Raw genomic sequence first — 20,237 nt, 5'->3', positions numbered from 1 at the left:
TTGTTTAAGTGACTCTGACTTTGCTTGTCAGAAGGTCACAAAAGGGGATCATATGACCCTGGGACACTGCAACTGTCATAAATATGAGTCAGTTGCCAAGTGTCCGAATTTGGATCGTGTCACCGTGGTGATGGTGGAATGGTCGTAAGTGTGAATACCGGTCATAAGTCGCTTTTTTCACTGCTGTTGTAACTTTGAATAGTCATTAAACCACTGTGGTTAGTTGAGGGCTGTGATGACTCGGAGTGTAACACAAACGTAACAAAATCCAAAATGTAAATAAATGTCCTTTAATGCCTCCAACTTGGCCCCACTGTTCAATAATACTCAGTTGAAAATAAAAATTACTCAAAAATAGTCTTCAAAAGAAAGCAATACAGTCCAAACTTAATGAGCAGATAGAGGTGAAATTAAAAAACCAAAGCAAACTACAATGAAGGAATTTCCACAACGGACCAAGATAAGTAATTACCAACTTCAAGGAGATAACAAGGCACAGTCTGTTGGAAGGACGCCAACCAAGATAACTTCAGCCCAAAATAAAACACACTTTGCTTCTGGCAACACTGTGTTTTAACTGTCTCTCTTATATACTATTCTCCCCAGCTGCAACCAATGAGGGGGATCATGGCCGCTTCCTCTCTCGTAAGCCAAGTTGTTTCCTTCTCCATTCTTCCCTGCGTGCTCTAGGATGAAGAGGGGATGGGCCTGGTTCTTCCTCTGATTGCCCAGCCGGCCTCTGCCCTTCCCCAGCCTCCTCCACAACCTCCGGAGCCACACCTTCACTCCATGTTGGCTGTTCCTCCTCTCCCTCAGAGTCTGACTCTAACATGGGCATGACAAGGGCCACCTGTACTTGATAAAACTAAGGATATAGGTAGTCCTTGACTTACAACCACAATTGATCTCAAAGTTTCTGTTGCTAAGTGAGACATTTGTTAAGTGAGTGTTGCCCTGTTTTACGACCTTTTTTTGCCATAGCTGTTATGTGAGTCACAGCAGCTGTTAAGTTGGTAACATGGCTGTTATAAGTACATTTGGCTTCCCCCCACTGATTCTGCTTGTCAGAAGGCTGCAAAACGGGACCAAGGGACACTGCAAGCGTCATAAATACGAGTCAGTTGCCAAATGGCTGGATTTTGATCACGTGACCATGGGGATGGTGCAATCAGAGGTGGTATTCAGCTGGTTCTGATGGTTCTGAAGAACCGGTAGTGGAAATTTTGAGTAGTTCAGAGAATCGGCAAATGCTACTTCTCACTGGCCCCGCCCTCATCTATTCTCCGCCTCCCGAGTCCCAGCTGATTGGCTGGGTCTTCTTTGGTTGCCTTGCACAGGAGAACGGAGCTGGAAAGCAGGTTAGTGGGGTGGGGAGGGAAGGGGGATTTTGCAGTATCCTTCCCCTGCCACGCCTACCAAGCCATGCTGACCAAGCCACACCACACCCACACTCACCAAGCCACGCCATGCCCACCAAGCCACGCCATGCCCACCAAGGCACGCCATGCCCACCAAGCCACGCCATGCCCACCAAGCCGTACCCAGAGAACCAATAGTAAAAAAATTTGAATACCACCACTGGCTGCAATGGTTGTAAATGTGAAAAATGGTCATAAGTCACTTTATGACCATTGTAACTATAAACAGTTACTGCTGTAAGTCGAGAACTACCTTTAATGCTAATAGCATTAAGAGTGGGATAGAGAGTAGATCTATTTACTATGCTTCAGAATCAAGAGCATTTCCCCCCTGTTAATTTACCCCAGGCTAAACAGTTCTCGGAAAATGGAGATATGTACAAAAGAAAAATTCATTTTATTTATTCCCATGGAGACGTAGAGATTAATGTTAGTTTTGCAGATTGGAGAACGGGTCATTTAATGTGCACGAGTTTCTCCCACTTACATTTTTATTGCTTTCTACTTGCATTTCTGAGTAAAGCATCTGTGCTCAGAAGCTATCTTGATTTTCTCTTTTTCAAAGAAAAGGTAGGCAGTCATATTTTTTTTTGTCCTTGTGTATAATTAAACTCTGCCTGGCAATGACACTTTCTAGCATCTTCGGATGGGTGTTTTTTTTTTTGCAACCAGAATGAGATGCTGAGATGTGTTTTGGAGCAGCGAACCTCTCTCTCCAATCAATAATATATCAGAATGCTGATGTAATGGCCTTTTAATTAATTCTACATCTATCGGTTTTACTTTTTGCCGCAGTGTTTTATCGATTCCATACCCTTGTTTTTAATTTTTAGTCTACAGTTTCTGCGTGGAGCTGCCTTTCCCATTCCACCCCACTTCAGCTGCTCCAGTTTGAATGAAAAGTTCTGGGGAAAATGCATGATGTAATGAGAAATACAATAAAGCAGTGTGCAGCAGCAGCCCAAAAAGCCAATGCAATCCTAAGTTGCATTAACAGAGGGATACAATCGAGATCAAGTGAGGCACTAATACCACTCTATAAAGCCTTAGTAAGACCACACCTAGAGTACTGCATCCAGTTTTGGTCACCACATTATAAAAAAGATGTTGAGATTCTAGAAAGAGTGAAGAGAAGAGCAACCAGGATGATTAGGGGACTGGAGACTAAAAGATACGAAGAACGGTTGCAGGAACTGGGCCTGGCTAGTCTGGTGAAGAGAACGACCAGGTGAGACAGGATAACAGTCTTCCAATATTTGAGGGGCTGCCACAGAGAGGAGGAAGGGGGTCAAGCTATTCTCCAAAGCACCTGAAGGCCAGACAAGGAATAATGGATGGAAACTGAACAAGGAGAGATTTAACCTGGAAATAAGGAGAAACTTTCTGACAGAACAATCAAACAATGGAACAGAAATTGCCCTCGGAAGTTGTTGGGAGCGCCATCAGTTGAGACTTTTAAGTAGAGACTGGACTGCCATCTGTCAGAAATGGTGTAGGGTCTCCCACTTGGGTGGGGGGTTGGACTAGATGACCTATAAGGTCCCTTCCAACTCTGATTATCTGTTATCTGTTAAAAAATAGCAGGGAAAAAAAGGGATAGTGGTGTTTTTCATTGACTGGCTGCCCAAATGGATTAGAAAGAGACTCTGGAAATAATGCAAAGAAGAGCAACAAATACTATTAGGCTAAGACATATGAAGAACGGTTTCAGGAATTGGGTTTGGCCAGTCTAGAGAAAAAAAGCACTAGGGGTGGCATAATAGCAGTGTTCCAATATCTCAGGGGCTGCCCCAAAGAAGAGGGAGTCAAGCTATTCTCCAAAGCACCTGAAGACAGGACAAGAAGCAATGGGTGGAAACTAACCAAGGAGAGAAGCAATTTAGAACTAAGGAGAAATTTCCTAACAATGAGAACCATAAACCAGTGGAACTGCTTGCCTCCAGAAGTTGTGGGTATCCCAACACTGGATGTTTTAAAGAAGAGATTGGACAACCATTTGTATAAAATGGCATAGGGGGTTAGACTAGAAGACCTCCAAGGTCCCTTCCAGGTTTGTTATTATCTTATTTTGTAAACCTTTTGCATCTTACATAACTTTCCTACAAACCAATATTTTACCCAAAAGCTCTTCTTAATACCATCGACAGCTTTTTCTGGAACTTTTTTTGCAGGCTCAGATTTGGATTCAAAGGAAAATTAGCTCTGGATATTTTTGGATTTGATGGTCCACCATATTTCCCGGCATTTTTTGATTTATCAGCCAACTTCTGGCTGATTTAAGGACTGGTTCTCTCATTCCCAGGGTGACACAGTAGAATGGGTTTTTAGTTCCAGTCACAGTTTGGACAGTATTCTTTGAATGGTGTTTTTTTTTTTTATGTGTTTGAAAGTAAGTCAGTCAAGCTGCTATGTGTTGTGGTTCGCCAGCAGCCTGTGCAGACGGCAGTGGAATCGGACAGTGGGGAAGAACAGGGACCAGCCCGGGAGTCTGGGGAGGACTCGGATGAGGGTCCTACATCCGATGAAGAGATGGGGCCAGGACCATCTGGGAGTGGGGTGCTGCCTCTGGAGCCTCCAGAGTCTGGCAGCAGTGAGGCAGAGGAACAAAGGGAACCTGTTCCCAGTGCGCGTATGCACAGAGCTTCTAGAAGGCAAGAGCAGCTGAGACAAAAGGGGCGACTCAGGAGTAAGGTTTGGAGAGGTGATTGCCCCTCCCCTAAGGTATAAAGGAAGTGCAAAGGTAGAGAAACTTTTGCAGGAAGCAAAGTTGCTCTCTCTGTTCAGATTAAGCCTTGAAGCTCTGTGTGGACTTTGTACTTTGGTTGATTTTTTACAGTTCATTTGGCACTTCAGTTGTTGGCAGCAATTCAAAGGAGAGAAAGGTGAGTGCTTATCTCGAGGAACTGTTTGGGACTCATTACAGGCTGGGAATGCACATAATTCCCAGCGTTGAAATAAAACAAGAGTTGTTTTAACTAAGTGTGTGCTTAATTATGGTCCCAGGAAGCCTTGGTCAGAATACTATGGGTATTTTTGGGGGTGGGGGTTGGGGGCTAAAGTTAATAAAAAAAAACCAGGGACTAATAGAATTAATGTCAAATACACATACAAACAGTCCTTGCTCCTGGGACATTGCAACTATCATAAATACAATCTGGGTGGCCAAGCATTTGAATTTTGATCACGTGTCCATGAGGATGCTACAATGGTCGTAAGTGTGGAAAAAATGGTCAAAAGTCCCTTTCTTCATCACCATTGTAACTTTGAATGGTCACTAAATGAACAGTTGTAAGATGAGGACTAGTTGTACTCTTGTGATGTCTGAAAATAGAGTATATTCTCCTTGCCATAGTCAAGAACTCTGTTTCATACCTCCGTGAGCCCTTAAGGAGAATGTCTAATTGCTCAAATCTAACTCACCTTAAAAAGCTTCAGAGAGTCCCTGGCCTCAGTTTCCCTCTGGGAGAAACTCCTAAATTTAGGCCTACTTAAAGGAAGGATGTGCGGATAAGTATAATCCTCCCCAATTATTTCATCCTGTGACTTATTTCAGGGAAGGTTTTCTTTTTAATTAAAAACCAGCAGTAAAACATGTCAAACAGTGTTTCCCCCCCCTTACAGACCTGTACTATAATTTATGCCTTTTAAAAGTTGACTTTTCCTAATATGTGCTTAGGTTAAAGGCAAGACTCCCTAATGCATATTTTAAAGCACATTTTCCTTAAATGGACACGTCTTCGTCTTCTTCTTCTCTTTTTAATTCAACTTTTCTTAAATAAATACTTTTCGAATAAAAAAGGAAGACCTTCCTTAGATTCCTTTTATCGTTTCACCTGTATCATAGCAGAATCCCCTTAGACAGATGAGATTATTTCATGTAAAAAAAAATAAGTTAAGAGACAGTGATGGATTGCTTTGTGTTCTGATATACAGGAAACCCACTGAAATGGAAATCGGGAGTATTCTTTGTTTGACTGAACATATTTTAGAGAGAGAGAGAAAAAAAACCCTTCTTTGTCTGATAGTGTGCTGTTTCAATTTAGGGTACAGAGTGGCAGCTTTTATGCGTGAATTAACATTTCTGTTGCTGAGCGAGACAGTTGGTTAAGTGAGTTTTACTCCATTTTATGCCCTTCCATAGAATCGAATCAAATCAAAGAATTGAATAGAATAGAGAATAGGAATAGAATAGAATAGAGAGTAGAGTAGAAGGGAAAATAGAATAGAGAATAAATAGAATAGAATAGAATAGAATAGAGTGGAATGGAATGGAATAGAGAATATGAAATGGAACAGAACAGAATAGAACAGAATAGAGAATATGGTACAGAACAGAGAATATGGATCAGAACGGAACAGAACAGAGAATATGGAATGGAATGGAGCAGAATACAATAAAAGACAGAACAGAATAGAATATAGAATAGAATATAGAATAGAATAGAATAGAATAGAATAGAATAGAATAGAATAGAATAGAATGTAGAGTGGAATGGAATGGAATAGAGAATATATATATATTATAAAAATTAAAAACTGTGACAAATTTCTCGCCACAATTGTTAAGTGAATCACCGCACTTTGGGGATGCTGCAGCTGTTGTAAATGTGAAAAATGGTCAGGTTGTTTTCTGTGCCATTGTAACTTCAAACGGTCACTAAATGAACTGACGCAAGTCGAGGACTACTGCATTGCTCCAAGCGACAGAGCACAATCTTGAACTTTCTGTCCTTCTCCTGGAGGGACGTGAAACACGACAGCAAGTGATTGCTTTGGACAATCCTTTTTTTTGTCGTGCTGCTAACAGAACTTAAGTACTAACATCCTGCATTTAAAACAGACACCTTGGTTCCAGTTTCTCAGGGATGGAATATTTTTAACATCTCTCAACTCTGAAGACCTCTGGGATAAATAGAGTTGATGGAGACAGCAGCGTCAACACAGATGCTTCACACTTGTGTGCTTGTTAGGGGAAAGGAGATGGTATGCCAAAAATACCTGTTTGAGAGAGAGAGAGAGAGAGGCAGAGGGAGGGAGAGGGAGGGAGGGAGGGAGAGATGTTTTCTGGTTAAGAATTGTTAAAATTAGAGTTGAGAACAGTTTGCATGGATTGAAATCAGTCTTCACTGCAGATATTTCATTAGCCAACTAGATAATATCCTCTGTGCTAGAAGGCTTTTAGCCTTGATGGTGTTACCCCACAATTCTTCTCCTTCCCTTTCTCCTCCTCCTCTTTCCTTTTCAATCCTCCTGCCTTCCTTCCCTTGCCTTCCTCTTCCTCCACCTCCCCACACCTTTCTAGCACTGATGATATTACCTAGTTGGGTCATGAAATGTCTGCAAGAAAACCACCCAGTTCAGAGAGCACCCAGGACCCCACAGTCCCTCCTCCTCTTCCTCCTCCTCTCAGCAAACCCCACTTCTTTCTAGCATTGATGATGTTAGCTAGTTGGGTCATGAAACGTCTATGAAAACAGCCAAGCTCAGAGAACACCAAGGAGTCCACAGTCTTCTTCTTCTTCTTCTTCTTCTTCTTCTTCTTCTTCTTCTTCTTCTTCTTCTTCTTTCTTCTTCTTCTTCTTCTTCTCTTCTTCTTCTTCTTCTTCTTCTTCTTCTTCTTCTTCTTCTTCTTCTTCTTCTTCTTCTTCTTCTTCTTCTTCTTCTTCTTCTTCTTCTTCTTCTTCTTCTTCTTCTTCTTCTTCTTCTTCTTCTTCTTCTTCTTCTTCTTCTTCTTCTTCTTCTTCTTCTTCTTCTTCTTCTTCTTCTTCCTCTTCTCCCTTCTCCTCTCCTCCTCCTCCTCCCTCCTCCTCCTCCTCCCTCCTCCTCCTCCTCCTCCTCCCCTCCTCTTCTTCTTCCTTCTTCTTCTTCTTCTTCTTCTTCTTCTTCTTCTTCTCTTCTCCCTTTCTCCTCCTCCTCCTCCCCCCCCTCCCCCCTTCTAGCACTGATTATGTTCCCTAGCTGGATTATAAAATGTCTCCAAGAATACCACCAAGCTCAGAGAGCACTAAGGATCCCACAATCCTCCTCCTCTTCTTACCCCCTCCCCATTTTCCTCCTCCTCCCATTCACAAAGCCCACGCACTTCTAGCACTGATGATATTTCCTAGTTGGGTCATGAAACGTCTGCAAGAAAATCAAGCTCAGAGAGCACCAAGGACCCCACAGTCCTCCTCCTCTTTCTCCACCAACATTTCTCCTCCTCCTTGGAAACCCCACTCCCTTCTAGCACTGATGATGTTCCCTAGTTGGGTCATGAAACATCTGCAAGAAAACCACCCAGCTCAGAGAGCACCAAGGACCCCACGGTAAATAGGGTGGCACATCAGAACAGATACGGTTCAAAACAAGAACGGAGAAGGAAATTCTTTACCTGCCTTTGAGTTTAGTTAAATCCATTATTTTCTCTATTTGGGGAATCTTAACCAAGATTAAAATAATGAACTTGGTTAATGCTAACTTTGATCCGACATTATGTCTGTATCATGGCTAAAAGCCCCACCGGTCTTCGAATATTTGAATTTTTATCTATCCATAACTGGAAAAGTAGGAATGTCTATTGTACATTTCTTTCTGTGATGGGTAACATGTCCTTCGAGGTGACTGCCTATATGGGAGCATAATTTAAGCAAATTAGCTTGTAATTGAATATGAAAAAAAAACCTATAATGTGTTGAATTGATGTCAAGGTATGGCTTTATGGCTTTTAAAGTTACTCGGGAGTTTTAAAAAATTGCTATCATTACATTTTAACTGCAGGGAGCTAATGCATAATTGCATGATCTGAATTGTATAAGAGGATGCAGTTTTTTTTTGAGGGGGAGAGGGAAACTTGGCATATTGTTTTCATCTTAGTTATTAATGCTGAACTGGTAGTATCAGGGTTCTACCCTGTTGAAAATGCAACATCTTGCAGATCTTTGGAGTCTTTTAGATCCCCATCCTGGTTGGGTTTTGGTTTGTGGAGATGCAGCCACAGATGTTATTTATGGTTTTTATTTATTTCTGAAGAAAATATACACCCTCGCTCAGGGTGACTCTGGGCAGCTTACAGAAATGAAATGTAGGAGAAGAAAAGGCCGAGCCTGGGGCTAGCATCAAGAGAGGACTTAGCCTAGAGTTGTTGCATGACCACAAATGCTCCAAATCCAGCCCCTTTTGAATTCTGCTGACTCTTATCTAGTGCCTATTTGTTGCTGACTGTTAGTAGATTTTTATGTATAGGTAAAGGTAAAGGTTCCGCTCGCACGTACGTGCTTGTCGTTTCCAGCTCTAGGAGGCGGTGTTCATCTCCGTTACAAAGCCGAAGAGCCAGCACTGTCCGAAGATGCCTCCATGGTCATGTGGACAGCAGGACTAAACGCCTTTGAAGGCGCATAGAATGCTGTTCCCTTCCCACCAAAGTGGTCCCTGTTTTTCTACTTGCATTTTTTACATGCTTTTGAACTGTTAGGTTGGCAGAAGCTGGGGCAAGGAACGGGAGCTCACTCCGTTACGCGGCGCCAGAGATTCAAACCGCCAAACCGCCAACCTTTCTGATCGATCAGCTCAGCATCTTAGCCACTGAGCCACCGCGTCCCCCTTTTATGTATAGGCCTGAGCGATAAATCTTCTTAGCTGGAACTTAATATATGATCCTGAATCTTTGCACCTGAAAATAAAACCCAATAACCCTCCACCCTTCCTGGCAACCACTTGATGGGCTTGGTATCACCTTGGGGGGGGGGGTGTCTCCAGATCCATTGGCAAATCCACATCTTCAGAACTTTTCGAGAGAGTGTTAAGGTGGGGACCATTCTTATTTCCCCAGGGATGAACTTCTACAGGGAGGGAGCCAACCACGGAGAAGGCTCTTCTTGATTTCCCCCAGATGGACTTCCTTAAGAGAGGGGAGCCATAACATCTTATTTCCAATCTCCTCTCTGCAGGGATGATGTTCCTTAGGGAGGGAGCCACCCACGGAGAAGGCCCTTCCTCTTGGTCCCATCAGATATGGACCTCCTTAAAAGAGGGGATTCATAATATCTTTAGCCTCCCTGCTCTGGTGGGTTGGGTAAATGAAACTGGGGGGAAAAAAATGGTCCTTCAAATGATCTGGCCTTAGGCCATGGAGGGCTTTGAATTGGGTTCGAATCAGCACCATGAATTGGATCTGGAAGCAAGAGAAGGTGACACATGTGCAAATATGGACTTTCATGGAACCATCTGGGCTGCCACATTTTAGAATAGAACAGAACAGAATAGATTTAGAATAGAATAGAAGTGAATAACAAAAACCTGGTTCCAAGGAAACAAAAACTAGATGCGGCTGTTTCAAACTAATGAGCCTTGCCAAGGTTGTGCAAGGCTGCCAAGAACATTAGATAAAGTTGCCAAGAAATATTTCAAACACAAAAAGTTTCCAAATAGAAACTAAGAGAGTCTGAACGTCCACAAGGCTTGAGTGCAAAATTTCTTTGCTTCCTGCAAAGAACTCTGGTTTCTCAGCTGGCTTTTATCTCTGAAGGGAGGGGGCACTACCTTGCAGCCTTACTCTGGAGTCTCCCGTGCTGCTGCAGCTGCTCTTTCCTTCGAGCAGCCCTGCACGCATGCGCGCTTGGCACAGGCTCCTCGGGGGCCTCTTCCTCACTGCTGCCAGCCTCCACAATCTCCAAAGGCAGCACTCCACTCCCTGATGGTCCTGGCCCCATCCCTGCATCACACGCAGGCCCCTCATCTGAGTCCTCGCTCTCCGAGACCTCAGCCACCCGCACCTGCTGTTGGCGAACCACAACAGAAGGGACTTTGGAGCAGTGGTGGTATTCATTTTTTTTTTTAATATCGGTTCTGTGGGCGTGGCTTGGTGGGCGTGGCTTGGTGGGTGTGGCAGGGGAGGGATACTGCAAAATCCCCATTCCCTCCCCACCCCACTAACCTGCTTTCCAGCTCTGTTCTCCTGTGCAGGGCAACCAAAGAAGACCCAGCCGATCAGCTGGGGCTCAATGGGAGACAGAGAATAGATGGGGTTGGCGGGGCCAGTCAGAGGTGGGATTGGCCGGTTCTCCAAACGACTCAAAATTTCTACTACCGGTTCTCCAGAACGGGTCAGAACCAGCTGAAGAGCACCTCTGCTTTGGAGGTCTTCTAGTCCAACCGTCTGCTGAAGCAGGAGATCCTATACCATTCCAGACAAATGGCTGCCCAGTCTCTTCTTAAAAACCTCCAGTGTCGGAGCACCCACAATTTCTGGCAGCTAGTCGTTCTACAGATTAATTTTTCTCCCTGTCAGGAATTTTCTCCTTAATTCCAGGTTGCTTCTATCCATGATTATTCTATCTATCTATCTATCTATCTATCTATCTATCTATCTATCTATCTATCTATCTATCTAATTATCTATATCTATCTATCTATCTATCTATCTATCTATCTATCTATCTATCTATCTATCTATCTATCTATCTATCTATCTATCTATCTATCTATCTATCTATCTATCTATTTATTTGTCAAGCAAGTATTAGATAACAGGTATAAGTATAAGCATGGTTATGAATACATGAAATGGATACGAATATAAAAGAAACAATAGGACAGGGACGGTAGGCATGGCACGTTGGTGCGCTTATGCACGCCCCCTACAGGCCTCTTAGGAAAGGGGTGAGGTCCATAGTAGACAGTCTAAGGTTAAAGTTTTGGGGATTTGGGGTTTCCACCCATCGCTTCTTGTCCTGCCCTCAGGTGCTTTGGATAATAGCTTGACTCCCTCTTCTTTGTGGCAGCCCCTGAGATATTGGAACGCTGCTATCCTGTCACCCCTGGTCCTTCTTTTCATTAAACGAGACATTAAACTATTTTGAACCAATTGTTGACATTTCCAGGGTCTTTTCAAGATGGAACGAGCAAATGGCTTCTGCTTTCTGCTAACCAGAAAACCTTTTGCAGAAACATGAACAGAGAACTGCTTAATGCATTTGTCTGACTGCAGGTAAAAAGTCCAGGCATTTATTTATGTATTTGAGAAGTAAGATAACCTTTCTTTTTTAGCCTGTATGGAAATAATTGAAGTTAACAGAAAGGTCACTACCCTCCCTGGAACTGAGTCCTCTAAAAATGAAAACTCAACACATGTGCTTAAAATTTCTAGGTGAATATTCCAGTTCATCTGCCTATTATATTCTTTGAGTCACTCCATCTGTCGCCATTCATTCTTTCTTTTCTAAAATATCCTCTTTAGATTCACGCTGGTCAGTCAGACTGTTCTCTTTCTAACTTTAGACACTCATGGGGAGAACGCTTGGTTTGCATAACATATTTACCAGTAAGTAGCCGAGACACAATTTATTCAGTTATAATCTTTTCCGGATTTGCACCACACTATAAATGAACAACAAAAGTTGGTTTTAACACGAGCTTCCTACGCATTTGGCTCCTATGGGTTTCATTATATTGTACAATGTTAGCATAGATCATGGTTGTTCTGGAAAGTGATTGTCATATGGACCTATTGATGTGCAAAAAGAACTAAGCAAGTTTCTAGTCCTAGTGGCTAAAAGGATTTGCTTGTTTTTGTGGGAATATTAGGAGGCAAATGAGTGGTTGAATGACTTTACACCGGTTGTCGAAGGATTTCTGAGCCATGCATATTGCTAACGTAGGGGATTTTATATTTTATTTATTTGTTTATAAATTTGTTTATGAATTTATTTAAATCCCACCTTTTGTTATTTTTACAAATAACTCAAGGTGGTGAACATATTCAATACACTTTTCTCCTCTTTTTCCCACAAAAACAATCCTGTGAGGCGGATTAGGCTGAGAAAGAATGATTGGCCCAAAGTCATGGCTTTCATGTCTGAGGCGGGATTAGAACTCACATTCTCCTGGTGATTGGCCCAAAGTCACCCAGCTGGCTTTCATGCCTAAGGTGGGACTAGAACTCACCTTCTCCTGGTGATCGGTTCAAAGTTACCCAACTGGCTTTCATGCCTAAGGCGGGACTAGAACTCACCTTCTCCTGGTGATTGGCCCAAAGTCACCCAGCTGGCTTTCATGCTTAAGGCAGGACTAGAACTCACCTTCTCCTGGTGATTGGGCCAAAGTCACCGAGCTGGCTTTCATGCCTAAGGCAGGACTAGAACTCACCATCTCCTGGTGATTGGCCCAAAGTCACCCAGCTGGCTTTCATGCCTAAGGTGGGACTAGAACTCACCGTCTCCTGGTGATTGGCTCAGATTCACCCAGCTGGCTTTCATGCCTAAGGCAGGACTAGAACTCACCTTCTCCTGGTGATTGGCCCAAAGTCACCCAGCTGGCTTTCATGCCTAAGGCAGGACTAGAACTCACCTTCTCCTGGTGATTGGCCCAAAGTCACCCAGCTGGCTTTCATGCCTAAGGTGGGACTAGAACTCACCGTCTCCTGGTGATTGGCTCAGATTCACCCAGCTGGCTTTCATGCCTAAGGCAGGACTAGAACTCACCTTCTCTTGGTGATTGGCCCAAAGTCACCCAGCTGGCTTTCATGCCTAAGGCGGGACTAGAACTCACCTTCTCCTGGTGATTGGCCCAAAGTCACCCAGCCTGCTTTCATGCCTAAGCCAGGACTAGAACTCACCGTCTCCTGGTGATTGGCCCAAAGTCACCCAGCCTGCTTTCATGCCTAAGCCAGGACTAGAACTCACCGTCTCCTGGTGATTGGCCCAAAGTCACCCAGCTGGCTTTCATGCGTAAGAGCCAGGGTGAGTCTCATCCAACTGTAGATCTTGGTGAAGAATCTTGGATGAGAAGGGAAACCTCTTCAAGGAAAAACAAAGTCCATGACCTAGATGAAACTACAAGTTTCAGAATTGACCGCTAGCCAAATATGTGTGGAGATTCTCCATCTCCTTAAACATTCTGCTAGCAGTAAATGTAGTTTAGCACCTCTGAAAGGCATTGCAAATTAGAGGCGCGATCTGATAGCAGTTGGTGAATCTTTTCTTTCCTCTCTTTGCTGATCTGTTTTCACGCTCCTGTCGGTCTTCTCTGCATTTTGTACAAAATGTACTTTGATGGACCAGCGAAGTGGAAAATGACTTGTTGCTATCAGAGGGAAGCATCTCTTGACCACAATTACAAAGCATCTGTGTAAAAGCCTCATTTATAAGCTTTATTTCCTGATTCTTTCTCTCTCTCCCCTCTCTATTCTTTTCTTTCTCTCTCTCCTCTCTCTGTCTCTCTTTCTCCTCTCTCTCTCCCCTCTCTTCACTCTCTCTTTTGTCTCTCCTCTCTCCTCTGTCTCTTTCTCTCTGTCTCTCTTTCCTCTCTCTCTCTCCTCTCTTCACTCTCTCTCTTCTCTCTCTCTCTGTCTCTCTCTCTCTCTCTCTCTCTCTCTTTCTCTCTCTCCCTCTCCTTCTTCTTTCTGCTCTCTCACTCTCTCTCTCTCTCTCTGTTCTCTTTCTCTCTCTCTCTCCTCTCTCTTTCTCCTGTCTCCTCTCTCTCCTCTCTCTTTCTGTCTCTCTGTCCCTTCTCTCTGCTCTCTCTCTCTCCTCTCTCTCTCTCTCTCTGTGTGTGTGTGTGTGTGTGTGTGTGTGTTTTGGCCTCTGATTTTTCTAACAGAGATATTCATCAGGAGAATTCATTCTCATTTTAAGAGCATGAAGTGATCTGCATTGAGAAAAAAAAATAAATACAAATATAACTTCAGCCCAGCCTGAACTTCCTAACTGCCAGCTGCTGCAGCCAAGCTCTAACAACTGGGAATCTGAACATCTGGAAGTGGGAGCACTTGTCCTATGTGACATATATTTTCTTTCAACACTTAACATACAACATCCACGTTCAGACGTTTTCCCACCCAGCTGGCTTTCAGGGCTAAGACTACACTAGAACTCACTCCTCTTAGCAATTAACTCAAAGCCACCCAGCTGGCTTTTCGTACTTCTTTGAGGGCCTTAGCCATGCCTGACAAAAGGGTTGCAAAGAATATTGTCGCATATTTTGTGCGGTTCTCCAAGTATGAAATTGGTGGTTGGTTTGATGAGGAAAGCATCTTCGTCATCTGGAATCTTGCATTCAATCTTCCTGCGAAGGTAACAGCATTGCCAAAAGGACATTAAGAGTTGTAAATCTAATCTTATGAACAGGGGTGGGATTCTACAGGTTCGCACCTATTCGCTAGAACCGGTTGTTAACATTCTAAGCAGTTCGGGGAACTGGTTGTTAGAAGAAATTTTTACTGGCCTAATCCTGTAAGGAAGGCAGGAAGGAAACATTCTGGTGTTGCTTACAGAAACTGCCTCTCCGTTAACCCTTATTACATTCTTGGCAGGACTAAACTTCCTGTCTCTGGAACTTCTCTGGAGTTTTTTCCCCCTCCTGTGCTGGTACTTTCTTTGTGTGGAGTGACCATTCAAAGTTACAATGGCACTGAAAAAAGTGACTTATGACCATTTTTCACACTTACGACTGTTGCAGCATCCCCACAGTCATGAGAGGCCAGGCGAGGAGATGCTTGCCTCGATGTGAGTGATATTGAGTTAGCCACGCCCAACCAGTCACATGACCACTAAGCCACGCCCACCAACTAAGCCATGCCCACAGAACCGGTTGTTAAAAAATTTGAATCCCATCCCTGCTTATGAAGCTTCTCCTCTGGTAATATTGAATTGCTAACCAGGACATACAAAACCTTTGCTAGACCAATACTCAAATACAGCTCATCCGTCTGGAATCCTCATCTGACATTACTACAAGTGAGCGAATCCAAAAGTATTTCACAAGAAGAGTACTACACTCCTCTGCTCGCAACAGAATACCCTACACCACCAGGCTTTAAATTTTGGTCTTGGACAACCTTGAACTACGCCACCTACTGTTGGACTTAAGCATAGTATACAAAATTATCTGTTACAATGTCCTACCAGTCAATGACTACTTCAGCTGCAGCTGCAACAATACAAGAGCACACAACAGATACAAACTCTATGTAAACTGCTTCGAACTCGATTGCAGAAAGTAGGACTTCAGCAACAGAGTGGTCAATGCCTGGAATTCACTACCTGACTCTGTTGTTACATCCTCTAACCCCCACTCCTTTAACCTCAAACTATCCAGTATTGACCTCACCCCATTCCTAAGAGACCTGTAAGGGGGCGTGCATAAGTATACCATCATGCCTCCTGTCCCTGTCCTACTGGCCCCATTTATTCGCACCCATTTCCTGTATTCTTACTGTATTTATACTTATACCTATTAGCTTGTAAGCGATTTGACAAATCAAATCAAATAAATAAAATAAATGGTTACGGCTCCCCCCATTGGCCTCACCTCCATTGAAACAAGACAAGTAACCAAGGGTTCAGAGATGCCCTTTGCTGATTGAGCAGTAATGAAATTAATAGCCTCTTAAGGCATTTATTGTAACAAAGGAATCAGCAAGTCAGAGGCTATTTACAATGCCAGCTTGTCCCTTAGTGATATTTCTGGTACATCGAAAAGTTCATATTCTTAGATCTCTTGGCCTCACTATAAAATCACTCAGCCGTTTCTGAGAATGAGCGGGGTGGGTGGGAAATTAAGGGGATGTTTTTCAAGAAAGGCAGCATTGCAGATTAATCACAGAAAAAGAATAAAAGGGGAAAAAACCACCCTGTTCATGGAATAAATTATTCGAAGCTAAGAAACCGACGTGTTTTTCCTATCTGGACAGGCAGCCCTCAGCTTACAAAGTTACAACAGCACTGAAAAACAAGTTGAGTTATGACCATTTTTCACACCTGTGACCATGGCAGCATTGACCCTGTGGACATGCAATTTACATTAGGATGCTTGGCCACTGACTCATACTTATGACAGTTTGCAGTGTCCCGGGGTGACGTGATCCCCGTTTTGTGACCTTCTGACAAGCAAAGTCAATGGGAAGAAGCTGGATTCACTGAATTGACCGTGTTACTCATTTAAGAACTGCAGTAATTCACTTCACAGTGGCAAGAAAGGTCGTAAAATAGGGAGGGGGGAATTCACTTAACAACTGTCTTGATGAACAACATAAATTTTGGGCTCCATTGTGGTTGTAAGCCGAGGACAGTGGTGGTGTTCTAGCGGTCCGGCCCTGTTCAGGTGAACTGGTAGTAAAAAAATGTTACCATTCGGCCTAACTGGTAGTAAAAAATAGCGACCGGTTTGGCCAAACTGGTATTTTTTTTCTTTTTCCTTCCGACTATCAGCTGTTCCAACGATCAGCTATGCTGGGATCCCCCTCGCTGTTTTATTGCTTTGCTCAGGAGGCTTCCCTGAGGCCCAGGAGGCAAAAAAAAAAAATGGAGCACGGGGGAGTTGCTGCAAAAAAAAAGAAGCCACGCCCACCCAGTCATATCGTCATGCCCACCTCACCACGCCTACCTAGCCATGCCCACAGAACCAGTAGTAAAAATATCTGCATCCCACCCCTGGTCGAGGACTACCTCTATAGGAGTGGATCTAGTTCCCGTGAGTCACCAGAATCTTTCTGTCCATGTTCAGAGTCACTCTCTTTCGCTATTTATTCATATCCTCGAAATTTAAGACTCGGCGTGGCGAGGCTGGCCTGGGGCACAAAGAAACTCAAGAGTTCTGCGGAGGTCTCTTCCAGGCATGTCCCGAGCTTTTGTGTCCTTGTCAAAGAGCTGGCGGGCTCAGGAACCTGAAAGAGAAAACAGCTAAAAGGGTTGAAATCAATGTGGAGTGCCATTCAAGTGGGCCCGCCATGCCGAAATCAATGCGGAATTCAAAATGAAGAGCCTGGAAGAAAATTAGAGCATTTTGTTTGCAATTCTAATATGATGAATCAACAGATTACTTGCAAAGTGTTGCTAATGAAGGAGATTGGAACTGAGAGGGGGGTAGGGAAAAAGAATATATCTGTTTATCTATCTGTTTATATCTATCTATCTATCTATCTATCTATCTATCTATCTATCTATCTATCTATCTATCTATCCATCCATCCATCCATCCATCCATCCATCCATCCATCCATCCATCCATCCATCCATCCATCTAATCATCTATCTATCTATCTATCTATCTATCTATCTATCTATCTATCTATCTATCTATCCATCCATATCAACTATCATCCATCCATCCATCCATCCATCCATCCATCCATCCATCCATCCATCCATCCATCTATGTATCTATGTTCAGCTTTAAGATTTGTGGACTTCAACTCCCAGAATTCCTCCTCCAGTCATGTGAGCTCAGGAATTCTGGGAGTTGAAGTCCACAAGTCTTAAACTTGCCAAGTTTGAAGAACCTTGATCTGTCCTATCTATAGATGGTGGTAGCCACTCAGGAATAAATTACTGTAGTGTTTTTCAACCTTAAAAACGTAAGGACTTCAGCTCCCAGAATTCCCCGGCTAGTTTTGCTGTCCATCCATCCATCCAATATCTATCTATCCATCCATCCATTTATGCATCCATCTATTTTTTATTTTATTTTTATTTGATTTAGTTGATTTGTCAAATCGCTTACAAGTTAATAGGTATAAGTATACAGTAAGAATACAGGAAATAGGTACAAATAAATGGGGACAATCAGACAGGGATGGTAGGCATGATTGTGTGCTTATGCACACCTCTTACAAACCTCTTAGGAATGGGGTGAGGTCAATAGTGGATAGTTTAAGGTTAAAGGAATGGGGGTTAGAGGATGTAACAACAGAGTCAGGTAGTACATTCCAGGCATTGACCATTCTGTTGCTGAAGTCGTACTTTCTGCAATCGAGTTTGGAGCAGTTCACTTGAGTTTGTATCTGTTGTGTGCTCTTGTATTGTTGCGGTTGAAGCTGAAGTAGTCATTGACTGGTAGGACATTGTAGCAGATAATTTTGTATACTACGCTTAAGTCCAGCCGTAGGCAGTATAGTTCTAGGTTGTCCAAGACCAAAATATTCTATAATATACATTCATGCATTATCCATCCATCCATCCATTATCTATCGTCTGTCTGTCTACATTTGTCTGTCAGTCAACCAGTCTGTCTGTCCGTCCCTCCCTCTATCTATCTATCTATCTATCTATCTATCTATCTATCTATCTATCTATCTATCTATCTATCTATCTATCTATCTATCTCTATCTCTATCTCTATCTCTATCTCTATCTCTATCTCTATCTATCTATCTCTATCTCTATCTCTATCTCTATCTATCTATCTACCTATCATCTATCTATCTATCATCTATCTATCTATCTATCTATCTATCTATCTATCATCTATATCTGCCTATCTGCCTATCTATCTGCCTATCTATCTATCTATCTATCTATCTATCTATCTATCTATACCTTATCTATCTATCTATCATCTATCTGTATGTATCTTTCATCTATCTATCTATCTATCTATCTATCTATCTATCTATCTATCTATCTATCTATCTATCTATCATCTACCTACCTATTTCCAATCTATCATCTCTTTCTCCCTCCCTCTCGCCCCTCTTTGTTTCTCTCTCATCTCCCCCATACAGGTAGTCCTCAACTTATGACCACAATTAAAAATGGTCATAAGTCACTTTTTTCCAGTGTCGCTGTAACTTCAACGGTCTGTCTTCAGAGGCAAGTCCAGGAAGAAACAGCTGTTAGCGAAAATGAAAACATTGAGGGGTAATCCTGGATGGCAGAAAAATCACTGCCGTTGTGGTTTGGAGTGTCTGCGTGGCATTTTGCCTAAGGTATCGGCTTCCCCGTGGTTGGTGCCAGCCTCACTTTCTGGATTCCGCCTGCCAAATTTTGGAGGAGGATTTGGTTTAGGATGCATTTTGTATAAACCGATCTAAATGAATGTCATTTACCCGGCAGTTCTCTTGAGTTTTGCAGTGCATTTCAGAAGCTCTCAAACTCTATAAATAGCCAGGAGTGGGATTTGTGGGTTCTGGGAACTGCCCAGAATCTTAGCTAGGGGCTCTTGCGAACCCCCAGCGGCCCACCTCTGGAGTCATCCAGCTTCTACAATACCAGTGGTGATATTCACATTTTTTTACTACCAGCTTGGTGGGCATGGCAGGGGAAGGTTACTGCAAAATCCCCATTCCCTTCCCACCCCACTAACCTGCTTTCCAGCTCCGTTCTCCTGTGCAGGGCAACTAAAGGAGACCCAGCCGATCAGCTGGGATTCGGGAGGCAGAGAAGAGATGGGGCAAGATCAGTTAGAGGTGGCATTTGCCGGTTCTCCGAACTACTCAAGATTTCCGTTACCAGTTCTCCAGAACTGGTAAGAACCGGCTGAATACCACCTCTGCACAATAACCTGTAGATTCAGGAAAGAAATTTTTTAAAAAACCCACACCATAGCAAAACAAAACCATGCTTTATAGCTGTTGCTTGCTGGGTAGATTATCTGAGTAACCTGCAGATGAACTATTTAAAACACTTAAAATGCAGGATCTATAAAATGCAGTCATAATATAAATCAAATTACACAGAAGAAAGGGGAAAAAAACCAGAAGAGGAAAATAAGATGATCTCAGAGCCTCATCAGTCAAAGGGGCCTTATAAATGCCTCTTTATTGTATGGGAAATGGATTTATAATTCAGCAGCATGAGTTTAGGTGGCTTTTATAAAGGCAGCCAAGGAAGGGTTAGATAAAAATACGAAGCCCATAGCATAATTTCAGATGTCAGCCGGAAAAAGAGGAGCTTCCACTAGGCTTGCAGGCCACATCTATTGCATTAGCCATCAACGGGTACACAGAGATAAACAATAGCTACATACCGTTCAAAAGAGACAAAAGCTAAAAGACCACAACACCTCAACACCCAGATAAGCAGGAATTAACATCAAGATTAATGCTAGGCTAGACCAACAACCAAGCTG

General features: G+C 43.0%; 1 protein-coding gene across 1 annotated transcript in view; it reads left to right on the top strand.

Annotated features, from left to right (window-relative positions):
- The window catches only part of PLXNA4 (plexin A4), a 557,017-nt gene that overhangs the window by 107,751 nt on the left and 429,029 nt on the right, over positions 1-20,237 (top strand). The window lies entirely within an intron of this gene.

Source organism: Notechis scutatus, chromosome 6 (genome assembly GCF_049901735.1).
Source record: "Notechis scutatus isolate UNSWTSFEM ecotype Mainland chromosome 6, rNotScu1.2, whole genome shotgun sequence".
NCBI lineage: Eukaryota > Metazoa > Chordata > Lepidosauria > Squamata > Elapidae > Notechis > Notechis scutatus.
Note: the sequence above shows the minus strand (reverse complement) of the source record. Positions and strands in the feature narration are given on the sequence as shown.